General features: G+C 37.1%; 1 long non-coding RNA gene across 4 annotated transcripts; it reads right to left on the bottom strand.

The window, feature by feature from the left end:
* Positions 1 to 818: 818 nt before the first annotated feature.
* LOC306992732 lies at positions 819 to 7,825 on the bottom strand. Of its 4 annotated transcripts, none has more exons than XR_013796330.1 (3): positions 7,414 to 7,825; positions 7,032 to 7,096; positions 819 to 1,201 (listed from the first exon to the last, which is right to left on the bottom strand). It is a non-coding gene; the product is annotated as an uncharacterized lncRNA (long non-coding RNA). The 4 variants fall into 4 exon arrangements; XR_013796331.1 differs by having other exon boundaries at positions 820 to 1,194; positions 7,692 to 7,825; XR_013796332.1 differs by having other exon boundaries at positions 894 to 1,194.
* Positions 7,826 to 11,447: the final 3,622 nt, after the last annotated feature.

Here is an 11,447-nt window from a genome sequence, read left to right as displayed (position 1 = left end):
ATAGTGCTGAGGTGCAACTAAAGATATACTTTTGTGCTAAATTGAAACTATTGCAAGTTTAATTTAGGTACACTTTAACTATCTTGCATTTAAAGACAGAGATCACATTAAAACACATTTTAGGCTTAATATTAAGAAATGTGCATTGTGCAATAAAGTACTCCTCCAAATAAAGTTAAATTTTATTTACTGTATATCAGTAAGTCTCAAGAAATATTTGTCAGTAAATGTTAATGGATTATATAGCCAATACTTAGAATGAAATGCATGTATTTTAAATACATTTTGGTATAAGTTTTTTTTTCACTAGAAAACATCGTTAAAACCAGAAAGATTTACTTGAAGCAACATTGTGTATGATATTTACACTTTGACAAATAGTTTTCTTTTAAAATTGTTTTAAGGGTAATAACAAAATTAATTATTATCACAAGAAAATGTGGGTAAGCAATTTTTACCAAAAAATCCTAATATTCTATACAATTTTGACTCACAAGTAAATTTACTTCCTCCCAAAAGTTTGTGGTCGGTAAGATTTTTTTGAACATCTCTTAAAGTCTGCATTTATTTGATCAGAAATACAGTAAAATTAGTAATATTGTGCAATGTTATTAGAATTAATTTTTCCCAATTTTAAAGTGTAATATTTCAGTATCATTTCTCCAGTCTTCAGTGTCACATGATACTTCAGAAATATGCTAATATTCATTCTAATAGGCTGATTTAATGCTCAAAATTCTTATTATCAATACTGAAATCAGTTGTGCTACTTAATATTTTCAGTGAAAACCCAGATAACAAAAATGTCAGGATTCTTTGACGAATAGAATGTTCAAAAGAACAGCATTTATTTGAAACAGAAATCTTTTGAAACATTATAAATATGCCTCCTTTAATGCATCCTTGCTGAAAAAAAGAATTTATTTATTTCAGTCTTGATTTATCTTGTTTTGGCGATTTACTTAAAACAAGTTAAATATTAGATGTAATATATTACTAAAACGACAAAGGCAAAAACCCCGTAATAATTTTTGCAGTGAGTGTGTGTGGTCTGTTTCCAGTGGTGAAGAGGGTGATAATTGATTATTTCACCGTGCCGTTCATTCATCTCTCCTGCTCACATGCAGCTCTGTAAACTGCTGTCTCTCCCCGGACGCACACGTAACGAGGGCCAGGCCTCCTGCTTTCTCTGAGCTATCACCTCAAAGAGAGAGAGAGAGAGAGAGAGAGAGAGAGAGAGAGAGAGAGAGAGAGAGAGAGAGAGAGAGAGAGAGAGAGAGACTATGATTAATCAGATCTTCTAAATGCTGGCTACCCCCAAGAGAGGCCCCTTCAGAGTGAAGCTCTCAGGTCCCCACCTCCTGTAAACGCAGGGCGTTCAATCTTCACGGAGAGCTTCATTGTCAAAAGCAAAGAGAGAGGGGGAAAAAAAATAACACTTTCATTTTAGGTTCAAGCAGAGCGCAGGAAAGCATCTACTGTCTGCTTGCCTCGGTACAAATTCACAGAGCACTCAGTGTTCAATTCAAGACTCCTGCTCTCTGTCGATCAGCATTAGCAGCGCTAGTGCTTGTGTTGTGTCTCGCGTCTCATTTCATTGTGTTTACGCTTGGTTGTTTGTTTAATTCTGTCCAGTCTTAAATGAGTGTCTTTGAAAATAGATTTGAAGGTTTATATTTAGAAGTCAAATGCATTGTCATTTGTTTATGTGGCATGTAAGGACAGAATGAAAAAAAAAAGTTTTTTTTCACTAACTGTTGTTGAAATTGTCTGATAGATAGATAGATAGATAGATAGATAGATAGATAGATAGATAGATAGATAGATAGATAGATAGATGATTGTGCTGTATCTTTTGAATCACTAAAAATTATTTATACTTTTCGTTTTTATTCTTTTCGTCTATTCCTTTATTCATGAATGGGACTACACTTGTCTAGCATTGTTAACGGTTCACTAAAAAGAACTGGTTGAAAAGAGTCATTTGTTCATGAATGGATTACATTGGTTTCATTACATGTTGTTGATTCACTAAAACAATTGGTTGAAGAGAGTGTTTATGAATCAGACTGCACTGTTTATGCTCTATGATTCTGATTTACTAAAATTAACCAGTTTTTAAAAGAGTCATTCGGGAAACTGACTACTGTATGTATTTGATTCACGGAAAAGAAAAGTTGTTTTTTTTCCAGGAATCAGCTTGCAAGATGTGCCATTATTTCACAATAGGCAACCATTTAATCTTTTCATATTGAATTCGGAGTGCACACTGGTAAAATATGGATCTTTTTCTGTTGAGCTGTAGATTCAAAGGCTAGAATACAAAGACCAATCTTGGGGTTTTAAGATTCGCTATATTGAGATGAGATCATTCAAAAGATCCTGATATAACCGCAACAACTATAAATAGTTCAGAATCCTAAATGTTTCTTATTCATTCCTACATGTTTCTACATCCTGGATCTGTTTATTTCTCAGAGGATTTTCGTTTTTTGTCCAGGGACAGCAGCTACCTCATGTAACATGATATTTCATTGATACATATTTAATGCAAATACAATTGCTTTTGAATGGTCTCTCCACTGTCCCTCTCACTGCTTCTTGGCTCCTACGACCAAAGCCAATAACACACACTGGTGTGTCATTCACATGCTAAACAGGGGCATCCAGGCACTTGTCCCCAGACTTACTAATCTATTGAGTCCCAAGACACAACCTTTCCTCCACGCCGACTGAATGTGTGAGCAGCACCTCCATCTACAAATACCAATAGGAGAATATCAAGTATTCTTTAAGGCCGTATTAGACCCACTTTGAAGGTGAACGAGAAAGAGGGGCTGGGTTTTTCCCCCTGGTATTTTCAAGGTCCTGCGATAAGCAACTGACTGTGATATCCGGCTGTCTGTCGGAATGATCTTCACTGGACTCAGAGGTGTTATTCTGAACGTCTGTCCTCCATCTGACCCTGCGAGATCTCACTCCATCTGCACTCGTCCCTTTTATCAGTGCTATACTTGTTATTCTGTCGCCTTTTTGTTACCAAATAATTCAAGAATGTTTCAATAAATAGGAAATAATTGAATGAAAAAACACTCGATAGGAAAAACACATTTGGATTTAATTTTTTTCGGAACACCTACTCATCCTGAATTTTTAACTTTATATAGATGGATGGATTGATGGATATACAGATAGATGGATGGATAGATGTATGAATGGATGATGGATAGATGGATGGATGGATTGATGGATGATTTATATATATATATATATATATATATATATATATATATATATATATATGCACGGATGGATGAATCAATAGGTAAATGGAAGTATAGATAGATAGATGGATGGATGGATGGATGGATGGATGGATGGACGGACAGATGGATAGACAGACAGAAGGACGGATGGATAGATAGATACACAGATCGTTAGATGACAGATGGATTGAATATATAGATAGGTAAATGGATGTATAGATACTATAGATAGATAGATAGATAGATAGATAGATAGATAGATAGATAGATAGATAGATAGATAGATAGATAGATAGATAGATAGATAGATAGATAGATAGATAGACTGTAAAAAGTGATCATTCACTTAACTTTAAGTGAGGAAGCCCGTTGCCTTAATTATTAAGTAATAAACTTTCAATTTAACTTTAATTTACAAACATTGATTTAATCAATTCTACTTCATTTTTTCAATTAGAAGATGTATAGATGGATGGATGGATGGACAGATCAGGAAATATAGGTAAATGGAAGTATAGATATAAATAGATATACAGACAGCACATCTTTATCCTGGATTTTTTGCTTTATATTGATGGATAGATAGATAGATAGATAGATAGATAGATAGATAGATAGATAGATAGATAGATAGATAGATAGATAGATAGATAGATAGATAGATAGATCACTTAGAAGATCTTGTTTCTCTCTGTTTTATGTGTTCTGGTTCTACTCTACTGAGCAGAGACTGTCATTGTGACTCTTAACTTGAATAAACTCTAATGGCAGCCCTCTCTCCCTCTCTCACACACACGCACACACACACACTCCACCCTGAACCCTTTCTTCCTGTCTCTCTCTCTCGGTCTAAATCTTTCTCTATTTCTCAGCCTAATCTCTGCAAGTCCGTGCATGAGTCATGCTGTCTGAACACCCCGGCCCATCCCTGAGCTGGACAGACAGTGGGATGCACTTAATGATGGCCTTGTTTAGTAATTCATTATTGATGATGCCTGTTTTCTCAGACAGAAGCATTATGGGGGCTGATTTCCCTCTTCTGAAAGACCATGAGCCCACACGACTAACCCCACATCTGATTAGGTCAGAATTAAATGACCAGCCCTCATTTAGAGTCAACATGAAATTTAAAATGAACCGATTAACTTTAATAATTGTTCCTTTATGTTCCATGATTGTGTCTGACTGTGCATGATTGCTTTGTGCATATTATTCTAAAGAATCATTTATAATTACGCTTTTGTAAACTGAATAAAAAACGGTGAAGAAAGATTCTATTCCACAAATTATTTTATTCTAAAGAAATATGTATGCTTTTCTCAGAAATGTTGTAGTCTTTTCTGCTGTTGTAACGAAGGCCTTGTGGGCAGAAAAATTATATTAACCAATAATATCATAGCCTGGTATTTTTAAGAAACATCATAGGGGGAAACTAAGGCTAGTTCTCACTCACACACACACACGCACGCACGCACGCACGCACGCACGCACGCACGCACGCACGCACGCACGCACGCACGCACACACACACACACACACACACACACACACGACTGTGATATCCCCTAAATAAGAAAATAATGTAAGATGCAAGAATGTGCATCAGTGTTCCTTGTTCCAATAAAAGTCATAATCGCAGACGAGCACTCTATCATAATAAGAGCATGACAATCCAACATGCCACTCTTTTCCAGGTTAAACAGCAGCAGATGGAGATTGTCTCTGGCTTCGTTTGTGAGCAGAATTAATTAGCAGTCACAGCAGCTGACACATCAGTTTTACACTGACCTGCAATTAAGAATAACACTTCTTTTTGGAGTGTGTGCATAGAACGGCCGTTTCATTGGCAACAGCCCGTGCTGCTTGATTTGTAATTAAAGTTTCTTTGGTCTCTGAGGCATTATGGGAGTAAAGTGTAAACCCGAGGAACCCATGAAGCTCCCAGACAAATTTTCAGAACTGATACATTTCTTCCACATAATAGCTTTGTTCTGAAACTGAGTGAGCTGTGTTGCTGTCTACATAGACAGCTGCCTTCTGAAGGGCCGTTCACACAACTCCTGTTTTTACATTCACTGTGACACTTTTAGATTATGTTTTCAATGTAAACACGCTAGACAGACATCTTTAACCGTTGCGCTCGCGTCTTTTGCAGCGTCTCACACGACACAGCGGTGCTTAAGTTAAAAGTTGTTACATTTTTTCAAAAACGCATCTCTTGACCTTGCACTTTATTTTCATTTCTTGTGTTTTTAACAGCAATAAAGCATTCTGTGTGAACCGGCCCTAAGGCGGCATCCTAATTTAATTTTACTAGCGTGTTGCACTTATAAGCACAAAAATACATTATTTTGAATCGTTTGTATTAATACTTTTTATATTAAATAAAATCTAATTATATTTAGGCTATAATCAGAATTTATATGTTCCATAATATTTTTTTAACACCATCATATTGCAATGCATTTTGGGATTTGTGCAACTCTACCTTATTTTGCATTCTGTTCAAAAGTTGGAATTTCCTAGTGCAACAGAATGCCAGTTGCAACTCGGAAACTAAAAACTTTAAAAAAAATAAAGGGATAGTTCACTTCAAAATGAAAATTCTGTCATCATTTACTCACCCTCAAGTTGTTTCAAACCTGTATGATTTTCTTTCTTCTGCCGAACACAAAAGAAGATATTTTGAAGAATGTAGTCTACATTCTTCAAAATATCTTTACATTTTGAAGTAAACTATAATCCTTTACAAAAATGCATTAACTGTTTAGTAAATCATACACTTTTAGTGTAACATAAGGGTTCCAAAAGGGGGTTTTCAAAGTAATGACATAGAACAACAATTATTGGTTCTCCAAAGAGCCTTTCAGTGAACAGAACATTTTAAAGAACCTTTTTCCACAATAAAGAACTTTTTGTATAATAAAAACAATGTACTATGTTAAAGTTTCACCATCGATGCCAACAAAGAACTTTTATTTATAAGAGCGTAGCATTGTTTATCATAAAATGTTTTGTTGCCAAGCATCTGACGATTTAACATTGGCATTATAATTTTTTTGCCTTTTTACACCAAAATGAGGTCTTAATAGAAACTCAAAATGCTGTCTAGGTATGCAGCTTACTAGGTTTTAGAGAATGGGCTGTGACATCTTTATAAAAGGACAAAGCTAGACTGAAATTATTTTGTTGTGCCTTTTGTCACCCAAACCCCCAGAATGCACTGGGGCAAGAGAGTGCGGCGATGAGTGCGAGGCAAAGATGCATTTGCTCCGCAGCAGTGGCCACGGTGCAGATGTTGCAGGTTATTTCCGTGAAGTTTCATCATGATGCTGGGACACTGAACTCAATGGTAATCTGACTGCTGCTCTTCTATGGAGTGGTGTTTGCTTTGGCAAAGGAACATTTCAGCAAGCGTCTCTCTCTCTCTCTCTCTCTCTCTCTCTCTGTGTGTGTGTGTGTATGAATTAATATTTGTTTGAGAGTGTTAAAATAGTGTTGTATTGGTCTGTAAATGTTAATTGTTTGGTAATTTGATGTTTGTGTTGATGGGTTTTGAAATCAAATAACATTTCCACATGGATCTGTTACATTTTAGGAGAATTTACTATTTTTGTGGGGGGTTTTTTTGTTTGCATACAATATCTTTGGTTCTGTATGATATGCGAACTACCGAGGTCCATAAAATGAATGAAGTTAATGTGTGAGAAGTATGAAAGTGTCAGGAATGTACAACAGGCCCAAGACAGGTTGTAGGCTACTCACTACTAGTATGATGATTGTTGATTAGGTCACACTCTGGGATCCTTGGCAAATTTCCACAATGACACCTGAAAGAACACATTTACATCCACAATTACAATCCTGATTGACTTCCATATTAAAAAATAAAAAGTTTCAGTGGTTGTTGTTCATAATCTGCTTACCAGAAACAAAGCCATGCAAATATGCAAAAGCACATGCGAATACTTGTCAAAATACAGTAGCCAATGCTAGTTTTACTTAGTTACATACTGAAGTACATTATAGTCTTAACCTAAATACATTCATAATAACTTCACTACATTTCTTTAAACATAAAAACGTTACTCGTTCAGAGAAGCAAGACCTTATTCAGAGCACCGTTTTTTTTGTGTGTTTTTTTTACCGTGTTTTTGCCTGGAGTTATTTGTCTTCTGAAATTTCTTGGAAAGATATTTTTGCAGTGTTTCGTCAGCAGAACCATCCAAAAACACATTACATAACAGTACAACCAGTTGAAGATGCGTCTATCCCTCACAGCCTCACTTTCATTTCCGTTAAAAATCAATGTTGCCGTGAATAAGGTCTATGACGTCCGACGCTAACGATTTGTTCGATTAACGCCCGCAAACGTCTCACACTACAGGTCTATGAGACTACAGGGATTGCCATGGTGCGACTTACACTACACAACAAGTTTCCTTGTCATCTGTCATCTTCTTGTCTGGTTCACAAATTAAGATCTTTGGCCAGCGTCCCTGACCAACAACAAAAAAAACGTTTTCTCACATGAATTCACGCGAGACATAGAGAGTCCTGAGATGTTTATCTAGTATTGCTAATGCACGAGCATACTTTGTCCAAGTCATACCTATGTGCAGAAAAAAGAAAATTGGGTAGAAATAGCCTACATGTGGACTGGCTGTCCATGTCTGTTGTTCAGCAAATAAAATATAATAATGTTATATCATAGTGTAAATACCACTTATTTAGATTTTAAATATATATTTCTTGTTTGTTTATTAGGCCTAGTATAAATCAATTATGATCAAACTGTCGCCTTGCAGTAGCCTACATTAAAGGGATAGTTCACCCAAAAATGAAAATTACCCCATGATTTACTCACCCTGAAGCCTAGGTGTATATGTTATTCTTCTTTCAGACGAATACAATCGGAGTTATTAAAAATGTCCTGGCTCTTCCAAGCTTTATAATGGGAGTGAATGGGTGTATGTCTTTGGAAGTCCATCTAAAGTGCTCTACGTGTCTCCCGGGGTTAATAACGGCCTTATGAAGTAAAGCGATGCGTTCGTGTAATAAAAATATCCATATTTAAAACTTTATCGACTAAAATAACTAGCTTCCGGCAGACGGCCGTACGCATCGTTTTACCCCAAAAGAATAACCCTCGAACTTGATGCAACCCTTTAACCGGTTCTCAAACATGTTTGCAGCTGTTCTCTGGTCAACAACTCATTCAATGATCGAGTCCAATCAAGTCTCCTGTCAACAACTCAATGATTATTGCAGCCAGAACTGCAATGATTTCCCATTGCTTTTTGATGTAAACTTGTGCTAGGCTAAACTGGCGTCTTGCGTCTTTTGCAGGGTCTCGCATGAACGCCGCATTTTTAGAATGAATGACATGTCAAGTCAACTTTTCAAAAATGCATCTCTCCATGTGACAGTCCTGCGTCACGTGTTTTAAAATCATTGTGAGTGTGCGGAGGACTTCAGATGTAGGCTAAAGACTACTACTAAGTCATAAGTTACTAATGCCTAATTTTAGTATTGAATATTGAAAATAAAAACCAGCTTATATGCTATGACACTAATGCCTGGTTTCAAAGACAAGGCTTAAATCTAGTCCCAGACTAAAATGCATGTTTGATCTGTCGATCTGACATAGGCTTATCTTAAAATAGCCCATGTGTCATTGTTTTGTCTCAAGGTTTACAGGAGTAATGTTTTTTTCTAAGGCACGTTTATAGCCACTTAAATGCCCTAATTTAACTAAGGCTTAATCCTGGCTTAATCTAAGCCCTGTCTGTGGAACCAGGGGTAAATTGTTGTCAGTTTTTAAATTGTATATGTTTAGGCTCTATCTCACATCTAATCTTTTTCTTTTTTTTATACTGTATGGTATATTTTGTTGATGATTTTCCCAAAATGATTTTACTTTTAGTAACTTATGCTTTGAGCTAACCTTAACTCTGCCTTGTTTTTCAGAATTGTTCATGCCGTTGATTTCAAACCATTATTTGGCTATCTTCAGATTCTCAAACAGCCCGGCAAGAGCTCATGTCTTCCTCCTAAAGACTTTAAAGCTTCCAGCTGTCATTACTTTCCCTAAAACCATGCAATGGACCGCTGTGAGCCAAGCCAGCACTAACCGGTATTTTTGGACGGGAGAAGCTCAAAGTAGCCGCTGAATGAGGGCAAACCTTTCCAAAAACACAGAAGATGCTCTTATTTTGTATTGAATCCTAAATCTATTGTTTGATCTAATTATTCTGCCTCTGAGGCCCTTTTATCCAGGCCCTGCTGATGAAACCGAAGCGAAAGAGGAGGAAGAGTGTGTCTTCTGGTTGTTGAGAGATGCTAGGGCATCCGTAGCAGAGAGAGAGAGAGAGATAAAGAGCGAGAGAAGGAAAGAGAGAGAATAAAAGAGTATAGAGTGATTCAGTCACGTACAGCCCTGGCATTATCTAGCCAACAATAAAAGATTACATCATATCAGCTGGCATAATTTCTTCAAGGTCTTTTATTGATTCTTTGAATGGTGAGTGCAGCTGTGGAAAGTGTACAAAAGAAAGCCATTGAATTTACGGGATCACATCAGGATTTTATAGGCACACAGAAATGATTTGACGATTCAGCTTTCATTCGGAGGATTTTAAACAGGTAGTAACAGGTACACAGCATCCAATTATGTTTGATTCCTCTTTGCATGCAAGATGAGCCACCACTCCTCCAAAACTCCTAAAATTTGACAAAACACACAAGTGAGAAAATACAAAAAAAAAATTCTGTATTGTCCTTTGTCACTGTTACAAATTCAAAGTAAAACAAGAATTTTAATTACAATTTTACAAAACCTGTAAAATAAATATAGCAGTCCGCTGTGAAGTCTGGGGTGAAAGTGGGTGCAATGGCACAAAGGGGGCGCTGTTGAGGACTCTTACAAATAGTAAAATGACAAAAAGGACTATGTAAGCTTGCTTCCGCCACAAAATAAAACAGTTTAAAAGATAATTATTTTATCTCACAATTGTGATTTTTTCTTCTTCTCGTGATTGCGAGTTTACATCTGACTTTATAACACACAATTGCGACTTTATATCATGCAATTCTGAAGAATTGCAAGGAAAGGGTGCTTTTTTATTTTTTATTCAGTGGCAGAAACAAGCTTCCATAAAGGACATCTTAAGTTGCGGTCACATTTGCAGAAATTTCTCAGGCGAAAAGGTCCATTGTTTGTTGTCAATAGTGTAATGATGCATGAAGCGCTTCTCATCGAAGTCACTTTCAAACCAAGCAAACAAAACTGCAAATTCATGTGACCAATTTGACACAAGCGAAATCTGCACAAGAACAATTTTGCCCTCATGCGAAACTGCCAATTGCGCAGATTCCTATTGAAATGACCGGACTTTGTCTGCAAATTTTCACTGGGCAATGGTAAATGTGACCACACCTATTCAGTGTTGTGAAGCAAAGGCCACAGTGTTGATGTTTGAGGGCTGTAACACAGTCTCACCCCAAAACGTCACATACTGACGCGTCTTGACCATTCGGCAACATACGACGAAAAGGGTACCCTTTAACGTCCATATGTGACGATTCGGGAATGGTTGGGTTTAGGTATGCGGTAGGGTACCGCTAGAGGGCGCTGCTGGTGCGCTTATGTCTGCGTCTCATATGGACGTTAAAGGGTACCTTTTTCGTCGTACGTTGCCGAATGGTCAAGACACATCAGGGCCGTTTCTCAATATGCGTTCTTGTCTGTACTTGTGTTCTTGTGGACTTGTGAAACGTCATCAGTCGCTGCCCAAGTACTGTCCCAATTCAAAAGTTCACATCTAGCCAAGTCCAGTTCAAATCCCCGGATGTGTTCTTGATCCGCCCTTTTACCGAGGATGCATGTAGAGGTGACTTGTGCAGACTTGAGACAGACAGGTATCCCAGAATGCATCTCGTCCCACCAGCAAGCATCAATGGCATAGGAGAAAACCCGCGTAATATCAAACTACTAGTTATCGTGTCACGAAATGTAATTCTAAGAGTGTTTCAGTCGAGAATGTAGTTGTTTAAAGCTCAAATCTGAGGTTTATTTATAAAGATAGCGCCTATTTAAAAAATGTATCTGACGTTTTCGGAGTTGTGAGATCCAGGCGATCACCGGGCGCTCAGCGCTCAATAACCCCGACTGGACCAGCT

This window comes from Phoxinus phoxinus, assembly GCF_949152265.1.
Source record: "Phoxinus phoxinus genome assembly, chromosome: 24".
NCBI lineage: Eukaryota > Metazoa > Chordata > Actinopteri > Cypriniformes > Leuciscidae > Phoxinus > Phoxinus phoxinus.
Note: the sequence above shows the minus strand (reverse complement) of the source record. Positions and strands in the feature narration are given on the sequence as shown.